We start from the raw sequence: 15,107 nt of genomic DNA, 5'->3' as shown, positions 1-15,107 counted from the left end.
GTTTATTCAGAATGGCTCCTTAAGCTTCTCTCGGCTGTGACATTTTCTCAGACTTCTTTGTTTGTGATGTCTTTTGACAGTCTTCAGAAGAACCAGTCAGGTTTATCTGACATGAAAATGTTTGAAACACAGGCATACTCGTTTTACTGCACTTCACTTTATTCGCTTCACAGATGCTGAGTTTTTCACAAATGGAAGGTTTGTGGCAACGCTGTGCATTGATCAAGTCTATTGGTGCCATTTTTTCAACAGTATCTTCTCACTTAATGTCTCTGTGTCACATTTTGGCAATTCTTGCAATATTTCAGACTTTCTCATTATTATTATATTGGTTATGGTGATCTGTGATCAGTGACCTTGATGTTATTGCAAGACTCACTGAAGTCTCAGATGATGTTTGGCATTCTTTAGCAGTAAAGCGTTTTTAACTAAGGTCTGTACATTTTTTAAACATAACGCTATTGCACACTTAAGAGGCTGCAGCATAGTGTAAACGTCACTTTTATATGCACTGGGAAACCAGAAATTTCATGTGACTTGCTTTATGGCAATGTTCACTTTTTGCTGTGGTCTGGAGCTGATCCCACAATATCTCCGAGGCAAGCTTGTATCATCTTAAGACATTTTTGAGAGGCAGTAGTTCATGTAACAGCAATAAAACAAATGTCTGTCACGATGAACTTGTATGAAGCACCTTATTTCTAGGTTTCAGTTCATGCTATTGGGGAGGCCTCTCACTGCTGTTTTCCATACAGGACATGAAAGCCACCCTCTCTGTCACCTACCTCTGTGTTCTCAGATGGTGCATGGGAACCAGGTTTTTCTACCCCTGGTGCATTCCAGCACCTCACACTACAGTTATACAAGGACAATACCTCCCAGATAAGAAAGCAGGTCCTCAAATCCTTTGAGAAGTTCCTCCATAAGACATGTGTTAAGACCTGGAGATTCCTAAGTTTAAATATATAAGATATTGAACGACATGCAGAACTGTCTCTAAAACTGGTTCTAATGTTGCCAAATCGGAGAAAAAGCCATTCGCGTACATGGGTCTCCCCTTATCCACTGCTCTGTGACCCTCCTCATCACAGCATCCGGAGCCCAGGCTCAGTCCTCTGAGCAAATCAGCCGTAACTACAGCAAGGAGAACAATCAGCCGGTTTCTGGTCTTCTCCATACGGGAAGGCAACCTCTGGGTGATAACTTTGCTGTATTTAGAAGATTAATATCACCACTACATTTAATATTCAGAGGCATCCCTCCCTCAGTTTATTAGTTCCTGAAGGCAAACTGGACAGCTGCCCTTCGGGGAAAACTAGCCCCGAGAAAGGTTAACCAACTGGTGATTCATGATCACATGCATACGGAAGCGTTCTGAAAAGCATCTTTGAATTGAATAAGAACTAGAGTTAAATTCAAGTACCGCTGCATTTAATAAAGAGACTATTCTTAGGGGTTTTCACATTTTAAAAGTTGTTTAAAATGTTAGAAATCAAATATGACTGAGGTGAAAACAAAGTTACATTTCTTCCTGCAGCGCCCAGGCAGTGAGAGCCCTCAGATTTTAGAACAGCAGGATTCAGTGATAGGTGGACTGTAGTCATATCTGGAATTCCAAAGAAAAACCAATGAGATTTTGAGTAGAAGGGTGAATTAAAATAATAATCATTGCAGTATTGATGATATAGTAATGAATGAAAGTATTAAGCCATAGTGGAATATTTTAATGGTAAACATATACATTTCAATTTCATTAACATTATTTATATAACCTGTGCTTATACTATTAATACTGAATTATGCAGTAATTAAAAGTAATGATACTTTAATTGAATACTGTTAATATATTCTACTTTACATTACTAATATTATGTTAGAATTTGAAAGATATGTGATGTTAATAAAATTTTAATAGAATACTTTCTAAGATTCTCAGTAATATTTATACAAAAGTTGTGTGAGGTATTGTTTAGTCAACAAACAGTGATGTTTCTTAAAGTGTTGGCATTTTCTGGTTAACTTTTTTTTTAAAGACAGTTTTTTTAGAGCAGTTTTAGGTTTACAACAAAATTGAGAAGGTACAGAGACCTCCCATTTCCCTCTGTCCCCACCCACGCATGGCCTCCTGCATTATCGACACTACCACCAGGTGGTACAGTTTTCACTAAGGATGAACCTACGCTGACGCATCATAATCACCCACTGCACAGTTTACAGTTCACTCTGGGAGCTGTACATTCTGTGGGTTTGGACAAATGTATTATGACATTTATCATCATTATAATGTCATACAGAATATTTTCACTGCCCTAAAAATCCTCTGTGCTGATTAACTTTTTAAAAAGTGTGTATTTGCAAAAGAATGGGTTATCTGAAGTTATAGTTTAATGTCTTTTAATTTTCCACATAATGAAATTGTTATTACCCCCTTATATTTATGAAGGGTTCCCAGCATTGGTTAATGTTCTCATCTGAAATGTTAAGTGATTCACACTCTGGCATACTTTAAATATATCATTTCCTCATAAAGAGCGCTTTATTTGAACGTTCACATTACTATTAACTAGACTACCTTAATCTAAAATATTTGACATGTGCTATAAAAATATTTGTTGAGTTAATACTATTGATTTTAAATTTCATAACGGTTATATTTCAATGTACATTTTTCATTTTACATAATTTTTTAATTTCAATTATTTTGGAAGAGTTTCTTCTGTACATCGACAGTGCTGTAGTGTGTGAATGAGCCTAGCATGAAATGTTGCTAGATGACAGACCCTAAGATAGAATGTAAAACAGACATCATTTTAGTCTTTATATGCCTGGAACATAAGAATCCACATATTATCACATGAATCAGCAATGTACATCATGCATAACTAAAAAGACACTTTAATTTTTCCACTCTGCTGATTCTCTAAAAAACAAGCTGTAGTAGATTTCTAAAATCAACTTCTGGGTATTCCCTGGTGGTCCAGTGGCTTTCACTGCTGTGGCCGGGGTTCAATCCCTGGTCGGGGAACTAAGGTCCCACAAGCCACGCAGCATGGAAAAAATAAATGAATAAAAAATAAATAAATCAATTAACTTTTAATATATATTCTAAATATGATAATCCAGATTTAATAGTGACAATAACAAAACAGCATCAAATTCCTGTACTATGTTAGAGGGATCATTCGAAAGCACTTAGTAATTACTCATATGGTTCCTTGTTATTCTTCTCCTTAATCAAATTAAAAAGCTAGAGAAGTTTTGGGAAATAGAAAGTTTGCCTTCCTGGAGGAGAAAATGACCATTGGTTCCCCAAAAGCAGGAGTAAAAGTAGTTCCTGAGATAAACTGTAAACGCTTGAGGCCATTACTCTCTAGGAGACTCAGCCCACTGGGCCCAGGTGACAGTGACACAGCGCCCAGAGCGTGTGGCGTGAACATGCCCACTGGCACACTCCTGTTGGATCCAATGTGCAGTGTCATTTCATTGTTACATCACATACAGTTTATACATTAATTTTCGGTAAAAGCCAAAGGGTTTTTCTGTTTGTTTTCTTATTTCAACTGGTGTTTCACTGTCATGAATGCTTCATACGAAATGACTTTTGTGGTAGACATTTCTGTTTTGTATCAGTTCACTTACTATTTGGCATGTTCTCAAATGAGGCATAGGGAAGCCACTGTGGCACATGAATTAGGTCACTGATCAGCCTTTGTACATCTCATCCGCTCCAAGCTGGCATCTGGGGTGAGGGAGGCTCAGCGCTCACCAGCCCTGAATCCTATGGGGCTGGCATTTAATCAGCTTCCAGGACTGAGCTGAGTGCAATGGGTATGGGAGTGGGTAGAGCAGAGCTGGGGGCGTGGGTAGGGAGAAAACTGACATCTGTTCCCGATGCAAGGGAAGGTGGGCGACCAACATCAGGAGAGACCGGGGAGGGACCGGCCCTAAGGGGAATGAACCAGGGCTCACTGGCTGCCTGGACCCTGCCTCAGCCCTTTGCTGAAGGTCGTTGTCACCACCTGCCCAGTTCCCTTCCTCCTCCAGCCAGGCTCCCTGTGGCTCCAATATTTTCCATCAGGTTTTTACTCCACTTCTGTTCTTTCCTGGACCTAGAGTCCAGAGCAGACGCCCTGAATGCTCCAGCTCACCTTCTGCCCTAACCTTCTTCGAATTGTATGAGAGGAAAGCAGACCTTGTCAGCCGCAAGCTGGTCTGGTACCCTCAGCTGGGTCGTGGTTGTCTGGTGAACATAACAATTCCACAGAACATCAGCACCACTCAAGGCCATTATATGACAATGATGAATCAAGACGAAAACAATTCCACCCAGTTATGTCTGGACACAGACAAAATATGGACATCATCCAAGCCACAAAATAACCACCATCCCCCTGTCTCAGCATATACAAGTGACTGCTGCTTCTTTACAAATTATAGCTGTAGTGTTGCTTTCTTCAGACCTCCATAGAGAGATTTCATAAGACAACAGTCATAGAATTACCCCTCGTGTGGGTTGTCTGTCAACTTTTATTTTCATTTTGATGAAATCCAATTTATCAATTTTTCTTCGGTTGCATGTGCTTTTGACGTCATTATCTAAGAAATCATTGCCTAATCCAAGGGCACAAATATTTGCGTCTTTGTTTTCTCCTGAGACTTTTGTGATGTTAGCTCTTATATTTAGGTATTTTATCCATTTTAGGTTTTTAAAAATATTATGTTAGATATGGGTACAATTTCTTTCCTTTGCATGTAGATGCCCACATAAAAGAGACTCATATCTCCCACTGAATGTTCTTGGTACCCTTGTCAAAAATAAATTGACCATAAATGTGAGGATTTATTTCTGAACTCTCAATTCTATTCCATCGTTCTATAAATCTATTCTTATGCCAATATCACAGAGTCTTAATTAATGTACCTCTGTGGTAAGATCTGAAACCGAGAAGTATGAGGACTCAACTTATTTTTCCTTTCAAGGTTGTTTTGTCTATTCTGCGTCCTTGAATTTCCATGTGAATTTTATGGTCAGCTTGCTGATCTCAAAAATGCCAGCTGGGGATTTTGATAAAGATTACATTTAATCTGTAGATCAATTTGGGAGTATTGTCATCTAATATAAAGTCACCCAATCCATAAATCACTTTCATTTAGGGCATTTAGGTATTTCCTTTTATCGTATATCTTTTAATTTCTTTCAAAACATTTTGTAGTTTTCAGTGTACAAATCTATCTATTATGATAAATATATTCTTAAGTATTTTATTATTTTTGGTGCTAATGTAAATGCTATTTGTTAATTTTCCACTCTCCAGGATCCAGTCCTGGATCACACATTGCTTTCTGCTTTTGCCAGCCCCTAAGGGCACTGAACGCTCCCTTCACTCCATCCCTGCTCCAGTGACGCCTTGTGCCTCAGATGCCAGCTGCGCACCTTAGGCACCGCTGCCCCCTCACCCACCTGTACTTTCTCCTGACCGCTTTTGTTTTTCTCCTACCCCACCTTGGCCCTGGTCTCTTGGCCTCCCATCCCCTCTCTCTTCTCCTCTGACCTGTTCAAGATAGGAATGACTGTGGCAGGACAGGTAGGAAAATGCAGAAAGGTTTGACATTTCAAGAAGAGAAGTATTATTTTAACATCAAGCTTTAGTCACAAACTATATGTTTATTCTTCCATGTTTGTATTAATTTTTACCACATACATTTTTAAACACTGATATGACAGTTAGATTACATTATTTTGTATTATATTTTTCAGTTTATTTAGATTATGACTGAACCAAGTCTCTGTAATTATGTTGAAAGCTGCATAAAAATATAAACTGAGCAACATATCAGATTTTTGAGGAAAGTTTTCCTGTGTATACAGGATTACAAGTACTAATCATTGAAATAATTTAACCTAATTTTTTATTGTTACAAATTCTTCATTAAACATTCCCACATCATAGCACAAACCTACATTTTCATCTTCCATTGTTTAAGAAAGGTCATTTGCCAAAATGCTGAATACTTGGATGTAATGTAGGTTAAAGAATTCTTGACAGAATTTTTTCTGTAGTCTCCGCTATAGAATTTGCCCATGTTGCTTAAAGGATAGATTATAAATGAAGGCATTTCCACATTAATTGCAGACACACAATTTGTCCCTATGTAAGTTCTCTGGTGTATGTAAACATTAAAACTGAGGATGAAGACAGTTCTTCATTACATTTATAGTGTGGGTTCTTTCACATCAATTAGGGTTAGAGAACCATTTGAAGGCTTTTCCATTACACGTGATTATTTTAAGGATAGGACGTATGCCTGGAATTTTGGCCATATTCATTTCATATACAGGGTTCCTCTCTAGTGTGAACTCTCTTACGCTAAAGCCAGTTTTGACCAAAGTGTTCCTATGGTTTTTCTCCAGTGTGAATTCTCTTATGTTGACTAAAGGATGAAGGATGATAAAAACCTTTTCCGCATTTATTGTAAACATAGGAATTCTCTCCCATGTGACTTTTTTTGTGTGAATCTAAGTTAGCCTTTTGATTGAAGTGTTTCCCACATTCATGACATTTATAGGGCTTCTCTCCAGTGTGTGTTCTTTGGTGTATACAAAGCTGAGGGCTCCGATGGAATTCTTTGCCACACACATTACATTTGTAGGGTTTCTCTCTTGTGTGAATTCTTCCATGTGAGCAAACATTAGCCTTTTGGCTGAAACATTTCCCACATTCGTTGCGTTTATAGGGTTTTTCTCCAGTGTGTGTTCTTTTGTGTATAGAAAGCTGAGTGCTCTGGCGGAATTCTTTCCCACATTCATTACTTTATAGGTTTTTTTCCCAACGTGAGTTAGCACATGTTGTGTCACTGTGGATCTGTTAGTGAAAACTTCCCCATACTCATTATATCCACAGGCATCCTCTCCAGTGTGAAATCTCTGCGGTTGGAAGGAGATGAGAGGCTGTTAAAGAATTTCTCACAGATGTTCATTAATTCTTTTCTGTACACATGACTTCTACTTTGACCATGATGTGAGTGTCTCCTGCTGAAATCTTCCCCATGTTATTTACATATGCATTGCGTGTTATCTTCCACAACACAAAGAGATTTCCTGTTTCATAACATTTCAACTGCAGGGCTATCAAACTTGTTAAAGATTTCACTAGTTTCAAAGACTTCAAGTATGAGCACGTTTATGCAATTGTTCTTTTATAAGAACTCAGGTTATGGTTTTGAGCACACATTAATTTTTCCCTAAATTGAAACTACCCACAACCTTCTGCTGGGGCAGCATTTACATCCAACTCAGATAACCATCGTGTCCTGCATTCTAAAGCCTTTCAGTTCCCATGTCTTTAATATGGAGGAAAGGGTTTACCCCCTTGAAACTCACCACTGACATGCAATTAGATGGGGTCCTTTCTGCAGATATCTTGTACGAATATTATTTCTTCTCCCATAAGGCCACTTTTCCTGTCTAAAATAATGTTAAAAAATGCACTGGAGAAAGAAACCTGCTGAAAGCATGCAAGGCCTGTGTGAGTATGTTTCAAATACTGACCCTGACACAGAGCAGGTATGTGAAAAGGAGGTAAAGTGAGTTGAAACACGTTTCAGAAAACTGAAAATTAGAAAGTATTTTCAGGATTGAAATAAGAGAAAAAATAAAATCAAGATTGATGAAGAGAAGGAAAATTTCAAAGGGAAGGGAACAGGACAAAGGACACTATGTGAAACTTTAACTCTAAGAGGACATAACAGTCCCTTTCTGAGACCAAGAGAAAGTGCAAAAGAGAGTATAGGCCCCAGTGGCCTCTACTGCTTTCCTAAAAACATAACTTACTCAAGAAAATCTGAAGCGAGGACTTCCCTGGTGGCACAGTGGTTAAGAATCCGCCTACCAATGCAGGATACACGGGTTCAAGCCCTGGTCTGGGAAGATCCCACATGCCATGGAGCAATGAAGCCCGTGCACCACAACTACTGAGCCTGTGCTCTAGAGCCCGTGAGCCACAACTACTGAGCCTGTGCTCTAGAGCCCATGCGCCACAACTACTGAGCCCATGTGCCACAACTACTAAAGCCTGTGTGCCTAGAGCCTGTGCTCCGCAACAAGAGAAGCCACTGCAATGAGAAGCCCACGCACCGCAACGAAGAGTAGCCCCCGCTTGCCTCAACTAGAGAAAGCCCACGCGCAGCAACGAAGACCCAATGCAGCCAAAAAACATAAATGAATGAATAAATAAATATTAAAAAAAGAAAGAGGGGCTTCCCTGGTGGCGCAGTGGTTGAGAGTCTGCCTGCCAATGCAGGGGACAAGGGTTCGAGCCCTGGTCTGGGAAGATCCCACATGCCACAGAGCGGCTGGGCCCGTGAGTCACAACTGCTGAGCCTGCGCGTCTGGAGCCTGTGCTCCGCAACAGGAGGGGCCACGATGGTGAGAGGCCCGCGCACCGCGATGAGGAGTGGCCCCCACTTGCCGCAACTAGAGAAAACCCTAGCACAGAAACGAAGACCCAACATAGCAATCAATCAATCAATAAATAAATCTTTAAAAAAAATAAAAATAAAAATAAAAAAATAAAACTTAGGGGCTTCTCTGGTGGCGCAGTGGTTGAGAATCCACCTGCCAATGCAGGGGACACGGGTTCGAGCCTTGGTCCGGGAAGATCCCACATGCCGCAGAGCAATGAAGCCCGTGCGCCACAACTACTGAGCCTGAGCTCTAGAGCCTGCAAGCCACAACTACTGAGCCCACGTGCCACAACTACTGAAGCCCGTGCGCCTAGAGCCCATGCTCTGCAACAAGAGAAGCCACTGCAGTGAGAAGCCCGTGCACCGCAACGAAGAGTAGCCCCCGCTCGCCACAACTAGAGAAAAGCCCGCGTGCAGCAACAAAGACCCAATGCAGCCAGAAACAATAAATAAATAAAATAAAATAGTAAAATTTATAAATAAATAAAACTTAGAATTGAGATGTCTCAGGCTACTGGTGCAAGAAAGAAGAATATAAGATTCTGAAAAACTGTTTAAAAACAATCTACTGTCATTTTGAGTATAAGCTTTTGTTTCAAAATCAATATTTTCCCTCCATGTCTTTTTATGACAATTTTATAAATTTGGGAGTGTCCTCGGTTTATTTCAACAATTCCTGTCACACTGAGGTCCTGGAGAAGACCTGTCATAAGATGAAATTAATTCAAAAGTATCTAGGGCTGTCATTGGGTCACACAAAAAAAGTTAATCATGGTAATAATTCAACTTGAAAACGAGATACGCTGAGAAGCATTATTTTAAATATATGAGAGAGAAGGCAACTTCCTTTAAAGCCTGCAAAGTGAAATCGTAACAAATTCTGATTTGGATGTGAATAAAATATCAACATTTAAACATGGTTGGGAGTTTTAATACACCTACTCTTCAATTTTTCAATGTTTTTTCAACTACTTTCACTTTATAGAAAAACTACCCTCCAGAAAGTAACAAACACATGTAGTGTTGCAAACACTACTTCCCTTTCGCCTGGGGACCGGGTGCGTGTTGCCAGGCCCTTCCCGTGTCCCCAAGTCACTCGACCAAACACCCCGGCTCGTCGTGGTGCTTCCACCAGCGTCCACACGGGTCCCTTCCTCCGAATCTGTAGCGGGATTTCCCCTCAGAAACGATCTTGAACCTGTAAAAAATACGACAGCGTGCTGTGATTCTCACCCCAAACCCCTCACTGAACACATACTTCTGTAAAAGAAGTCTTGCTAAATCAGTACACGAGAAGGTGAAGAATAAAACACCTGGAAAAGTCCACAAAATGGAAAGCACTTTCCCGCTCTTTGAGAAAAATACGTACCTCCAGGTCGGGTCTGTCCTGAGGAAACAAACCGCTTGCTCTCCGGGGCAGGCGGCATCCTCGAGGTCCGCGGGCGGAAAGCGCATGCGCCCTATGTGCGTCACGCCACGTGGCGCTCCTGCGCCCTCTGCCGGCGGCCGGGCGCGGTACAGGATGCTCGGAGCTCGCTGTTCGCTGGGGACGTGAGCCCTTCACAGGCTCTTCCGCAGTTAGCCTGGGGGTAACAGACACGTGAGGGGCGACGGCTAGAGTAGCCCATGTGCTAATGGATGACGGAGCTTAACATATTAAGCTATGTTGATAGCTTAATATTGTAAATATTAATATTAATATGTTAATATAAACGACGATTATTCCTTATAGACATGCATCTATGTCTATATGTATATATGGATCAATGGATCGGTAGATACAACTTAGGTGGACATACATAGGTCAGGACATACAAAAATTTCCTCATACTGTCAGCTGAGAAGCCAAGAAACAAGCACTCCCCTGTAGCAATGGACGCATTCAGATCTACCTTGTTGTTGCTGTTGTTGAACGTATTTGCCAATGAAAAGAAACCATGTTCCTTGGAGAAATAGGTCATTCTAGGTCTGGAGCAGGAAATGTACAAGATGAACCTGGAGACTCTTGTAGTTCCAGACAGTGAGGAAGTGTTAATTCAACAAAACAATAAACGCACACATACACACACAGGCACAGATGGGATTATGTCAAAGGAAAACAGAAATCAACTAAAAGAATTCCCAAGGGCCAAAACTGGAAGATTCTGAGCAACAAAATAATTAAAGTAGTATTCACTATAACCCAGGGTACAAAGTAAATATCCAAGAGTTCATACTGATTTAAATAAAAGACTAACTATGTAAATAAATTGGGGGAGGGTACAAATCTCCCATGGAGAGGAATTCCTGATAATTCAGGTGGATATCAGCAATCCAGGAGGTAGAGTAGAACTCTCCACTCCTTAAGGGCTGTGCATCGTGAAATCCTTCCAAAACAATGCATTTTTTGACATGACAAAAGCATAACTTTCCACTGGAGAAACCTGATAAATAGCTGGACAGGCAACATTAACATCCTAGTGATAAATCATTTCATACTTGTAGCCTTGAAATGAAATGATGAGAATGGTAGTTTACCTCTGTCATCTTTCTCAAAAAACAAATGAACAAAATAAAAATTCAACAAATAAAGAAACACATAAGCCAAACTAATTATAAGAAAAATCATCAGCTATATCCCAATTGGAGTAAATTCCGTAAAATTCCAAGGTTCCCCGGAGTACTTAGAAAGTTCCGTGGTTGCTTGAGTGAGCCGGTCACTTCCTCTACGGCTTCCAGGTCAGTACCAACATTTCCTGGCCACCAGAGGCGACCTAGAAAGTTTTCATCAGCTCAGGAGGAACGAGGTAGCTGATTCTGAGCAGCCATTTTGACCAATGGTGGTCTCCTGGCTTTCGAGCTGAAGTAGACATTTCTGAAGAGGGAGAAGTGTTCTCCCTGCAGCCTTTCCGGGCTGTTGTGTCCTTGGGGGCATCTGAGAGAAATATCGGGAATTTCATGCCCACCATTCACTCGCTGGCCTTCTGTGTCATTAAGAGCTGTTTCTGGGTCCCTGAGTTGAAGGAGAAAATTCAGTGGTTTCTCAAGATGTCCAAAGATGCCCTCAGGTGGCGATTCCAGCTGGCTACAAACAGTTGCTGGGCTTCGCAGGGACTTGTGACTTTTTCCAGAGTCTCAGGAAGGCCCAGTATATCACCCTTGGTTCTCACATTCCAGCCCGGGAGAGCCCCTGCCTCAGAAGGGGGACGAGGAGTATCTCAGGAGCGTCTTCAAGCCGAAGGTTCAATCGGGAATATCAGGGGCTGGGAGCTGCAGTACGTGAGTATTTGTGTTGGGGACCCCCTCACAGACATCTTCAGAAAATCAGACACCCTTGGTGAGTAGAGAGACTCTATTCATTGTTGTATAACTATAACCAAAACACAATACATAAGGGCAACAGATATATGAGTAAAAATAATCATGAATGTCAACAGTAACAAAGATCATTATCATCCTAGTGATACTAACAATTATAATACTGAAAATAGGACTCAGCCTACAAAGAGGGTAGATAAGAGTACAGATTCCCTCAGGTGAACGACAGATACAGATCCTGGGCTTCTTGGAGACAGTCTGAGTCAGAGTGCCGGGTTACACAATGAGAAAGTGTTCCCTGAAGGCAAGGCGTAGCAGCAGGTGGGATCACAAGTACACGGCCAAGGTAGGCACGTGCAAACACGGGGACTCTCGCGTGAACTCTGCTTCCAAATCTTTAGGGTATTAAGACATTCAAAAGCAGCAACATACAGTGGGGGTTTTGGAAAGCACGTGCAAGTCCAGACGAAGCATGCTCGGAAAAGACCTGAGGTGGTCTTTAACCTTTCACCTCTGAATGATCTCATGGCTCAGAGTAAAACTAGCCAACTTGGGCTTCCCTGGTGGCGCAGTGGTTGAGAATCTGCCTGCCAATGCAGGGGACACGGGTTCGAGCCCTGGTCTGGGAAGATCCCACATGCCGCGGAGCAACTAGGCCCGTGAGCCACAACTACTGAGCCTGCGCATCTGGAGCCTGTGCTCCGCAACAAGAGAGGCTGCCATAGTGAGAGGCCCGCGCACCACGATGAAGAGTGGCCTCCACTTGCCGCAACTAGAGAAAGCCCTCGCATAGAAACGAAGACCCAACACAGCCATAAATAAATTAATTAATTAAAAAAAAAATGGTAAGTTTAAAAAAAAAAAAAAAAACTAGCCAACTAGTAAAGATTGTCCTACAACAGTGTCTGCAAAGACTGGGAGAGCTGGATGTTCTTTTTCTTTTTGATGTTTAAAAAATGTTTTAATGTATTTATTAAACTTTAACAGAGGCAAAAGCCTGGAAAGTATACACTCCCGGAGGCTCCCATGGTATCAAGTGCCGGTCCTGCTTCTGGAGGCCGTCTCGGAATATCTCAGGACGCTCCTCGGAAGAAAAAGTATCATGTGGTACAGCAGGAAACTCTTCCCGATACAGGGTGTCTCTTCGACGTGTATCAACAATCATAAAAATAATTCATAATAAGAAAGGTAATAATGGATATAATGATGGATAACAAAAACGATGATGATGATGATGATGGTGAGGGAACTATAATTATTATATTAATGATAATAATAAATCTAAAGAGATGGGAGAGGACAGGTTTCCTGTATCCTGGAGGGAGGGTCCTGATCCACTCCTGGCACAGAAGTACCGCTTAGTACAGACATTTAGCTCCGGGTTCTGTCACCCCTCAGATTCGGCTGCATTCCTGCCATCCACGCTGGCCGGGCTCACAGGACTCAGACATCTAGACCTGCCCACTCTGGCCAGAGTCCTTGTAGGACATCATCCTCATAACTCTCTGATCTGCAGGGCGATGAGGACTGTGGGATCCACCCTCGGGCTCCCCAGAGGACCTTAACTGCAGCACATGCAGGGGTGGGACTCAGCTGCAAAGAGCCGCCTGCCTCAGGGTGACCGCCTCCCCAGAGAGGCGGACACGCAGTGATGAAGAGAGGTAGGGGAGGCACAGCCCTGCGCACTTGGGTCCAATTTGGGACAAATATGAAGGGCCGTGTCAGCACAGTAACCACCTGTGTGCTGGGCTGACCCTTGCTGTCAGGCTGAGGTGCAGCTGGGCTTCCCGTCTGCATCCATTTCTGCCTCCTCATTGTTTCCAAACATGTTCATCTTGAAATCACTCCCTAATAAATATCCAGCACACGGAACTCCATCTCCTTTGCCCTGTGGTATCCCAAACTGTGACAAAAGTGGTACGATTCCAAGGAAAACAGGGCTCATGACAGAAGGAAGCAAATTCTGCTGAGGATGGAAATAACATAAAGACTGATGACCTCTCATGAGATTTGTCTTTTTTTATTAGATGTTAGCTTTACTGGCAAGAATAATGTGCATGAATTAATGGGGACAAAAAGATAACGTTGGTGTGGGATGAGGAGAAATGTTAATTAATGGACTCTACCCTCAACTTGATTTAAAAAGAAACGAGAGGGCAGCAATTGGAAATAAAAGGGGCTCAAAGTGTTTTATTTTTTTCAATTCAAATTTCAGGTTGGATGATACCATAATGTATTTAAATACTAAGAGGATAGTCCCGAGAGAGGGAGTAGTTTAAAATAAAGTGTATACGTTTTAAATTATAACATAAAATTCATGATGTGGCAGGAGATAATAGGAACTGAATACAAATGTAGAAATAAATTACCAAGTTGAGATTAAAGGCAATTCCTTTCCTGTTATGAGGGAGATGGCATAAATAATGAATGACAGTACAGGAATACTCTAAATCTAGCTGTAGAATGTATATACATCCAAAATGATCTATTTCCCTAGACTAAAATGTTAACAGTTATCATTGCTGGGTAGTAGGATTATAGGTGATTTTTAAATGTAATATTTCATTCTTTATAGGTTTCTATGGATTTCTACTATGAATAAATTACTTTTATATTGAGAAACAAATACAAAAATATCTATTTCCTTTGTGAAAGAGTTTATATACAACCTGATAAATGTGGGAAAAAAATGTGAGTCCATGGAGAATGAATAGCAATGGGGAAAGTTTGAAATACTCTTTAATGTGAATGGGAGACAGAATTGACAAGCAATTCAATCATAGGATTGCCAGGCATTTTTCTGAGAAATAACTGAAATGTCCTCAGATACAATGAAATACTTATTGTGCCCCCCCAGTTTAATTATTTCCTCTTGGGAACTAGGAATTTTAAGCTTAAGGAGCCATCTGCACAACCGTAAGGTTTCCACTCAAATAGTTACCGAGTCCAAGCTTGCTCTGCTTGCCGCATGACAGGCCAATAAATCAGAGACGAGGTGCTGAGGCAAAGAATAGCAACTTTATCAGGAAAGCCGGGCGTCTGGGAAGATGGCGGACTAGTGTCCTAGAGTACCATCTTATCGGGGTCTGGATGCTAGTTTCTTTTATAGAACAGAGGGGGGAGGAGGTGAGGACGTAAAGTAAGAAGGCCATAAGTCTTGCAAAACATCTCCTGGTTTGGCCAGGCACGGGGAGGGAATGTATTAATTTCCTCTTTCTTGCAGCCATTCACAGGTGGGCAGGGTCAGAATGTCTCCGTGTGAGTTGAACAAAGGCAGTTTAGTTTAACATTCAGGCAGATGGGCAGGGTTCCCCGATGCAGGTCAATATGTATGCTTATAGCTATAG

Source organism: Balaenoptera acutorostrata, chromosome 21, assembly GCF_949987535.1.
Source record: "Balaenoptera acutorostrata chromosome 21, mBalAcu1.1, whole genome shotgun sequence".
Lineage (NCBI taxonomy): Eukaryota > Metazoa > Chordata > Mammalia > Artiodactyla > Balaenopteridae > Balaenoptera > Balaenoptera acutorostrata.
Note: the sequence above shows the minus strand (reverse complement) of the source record.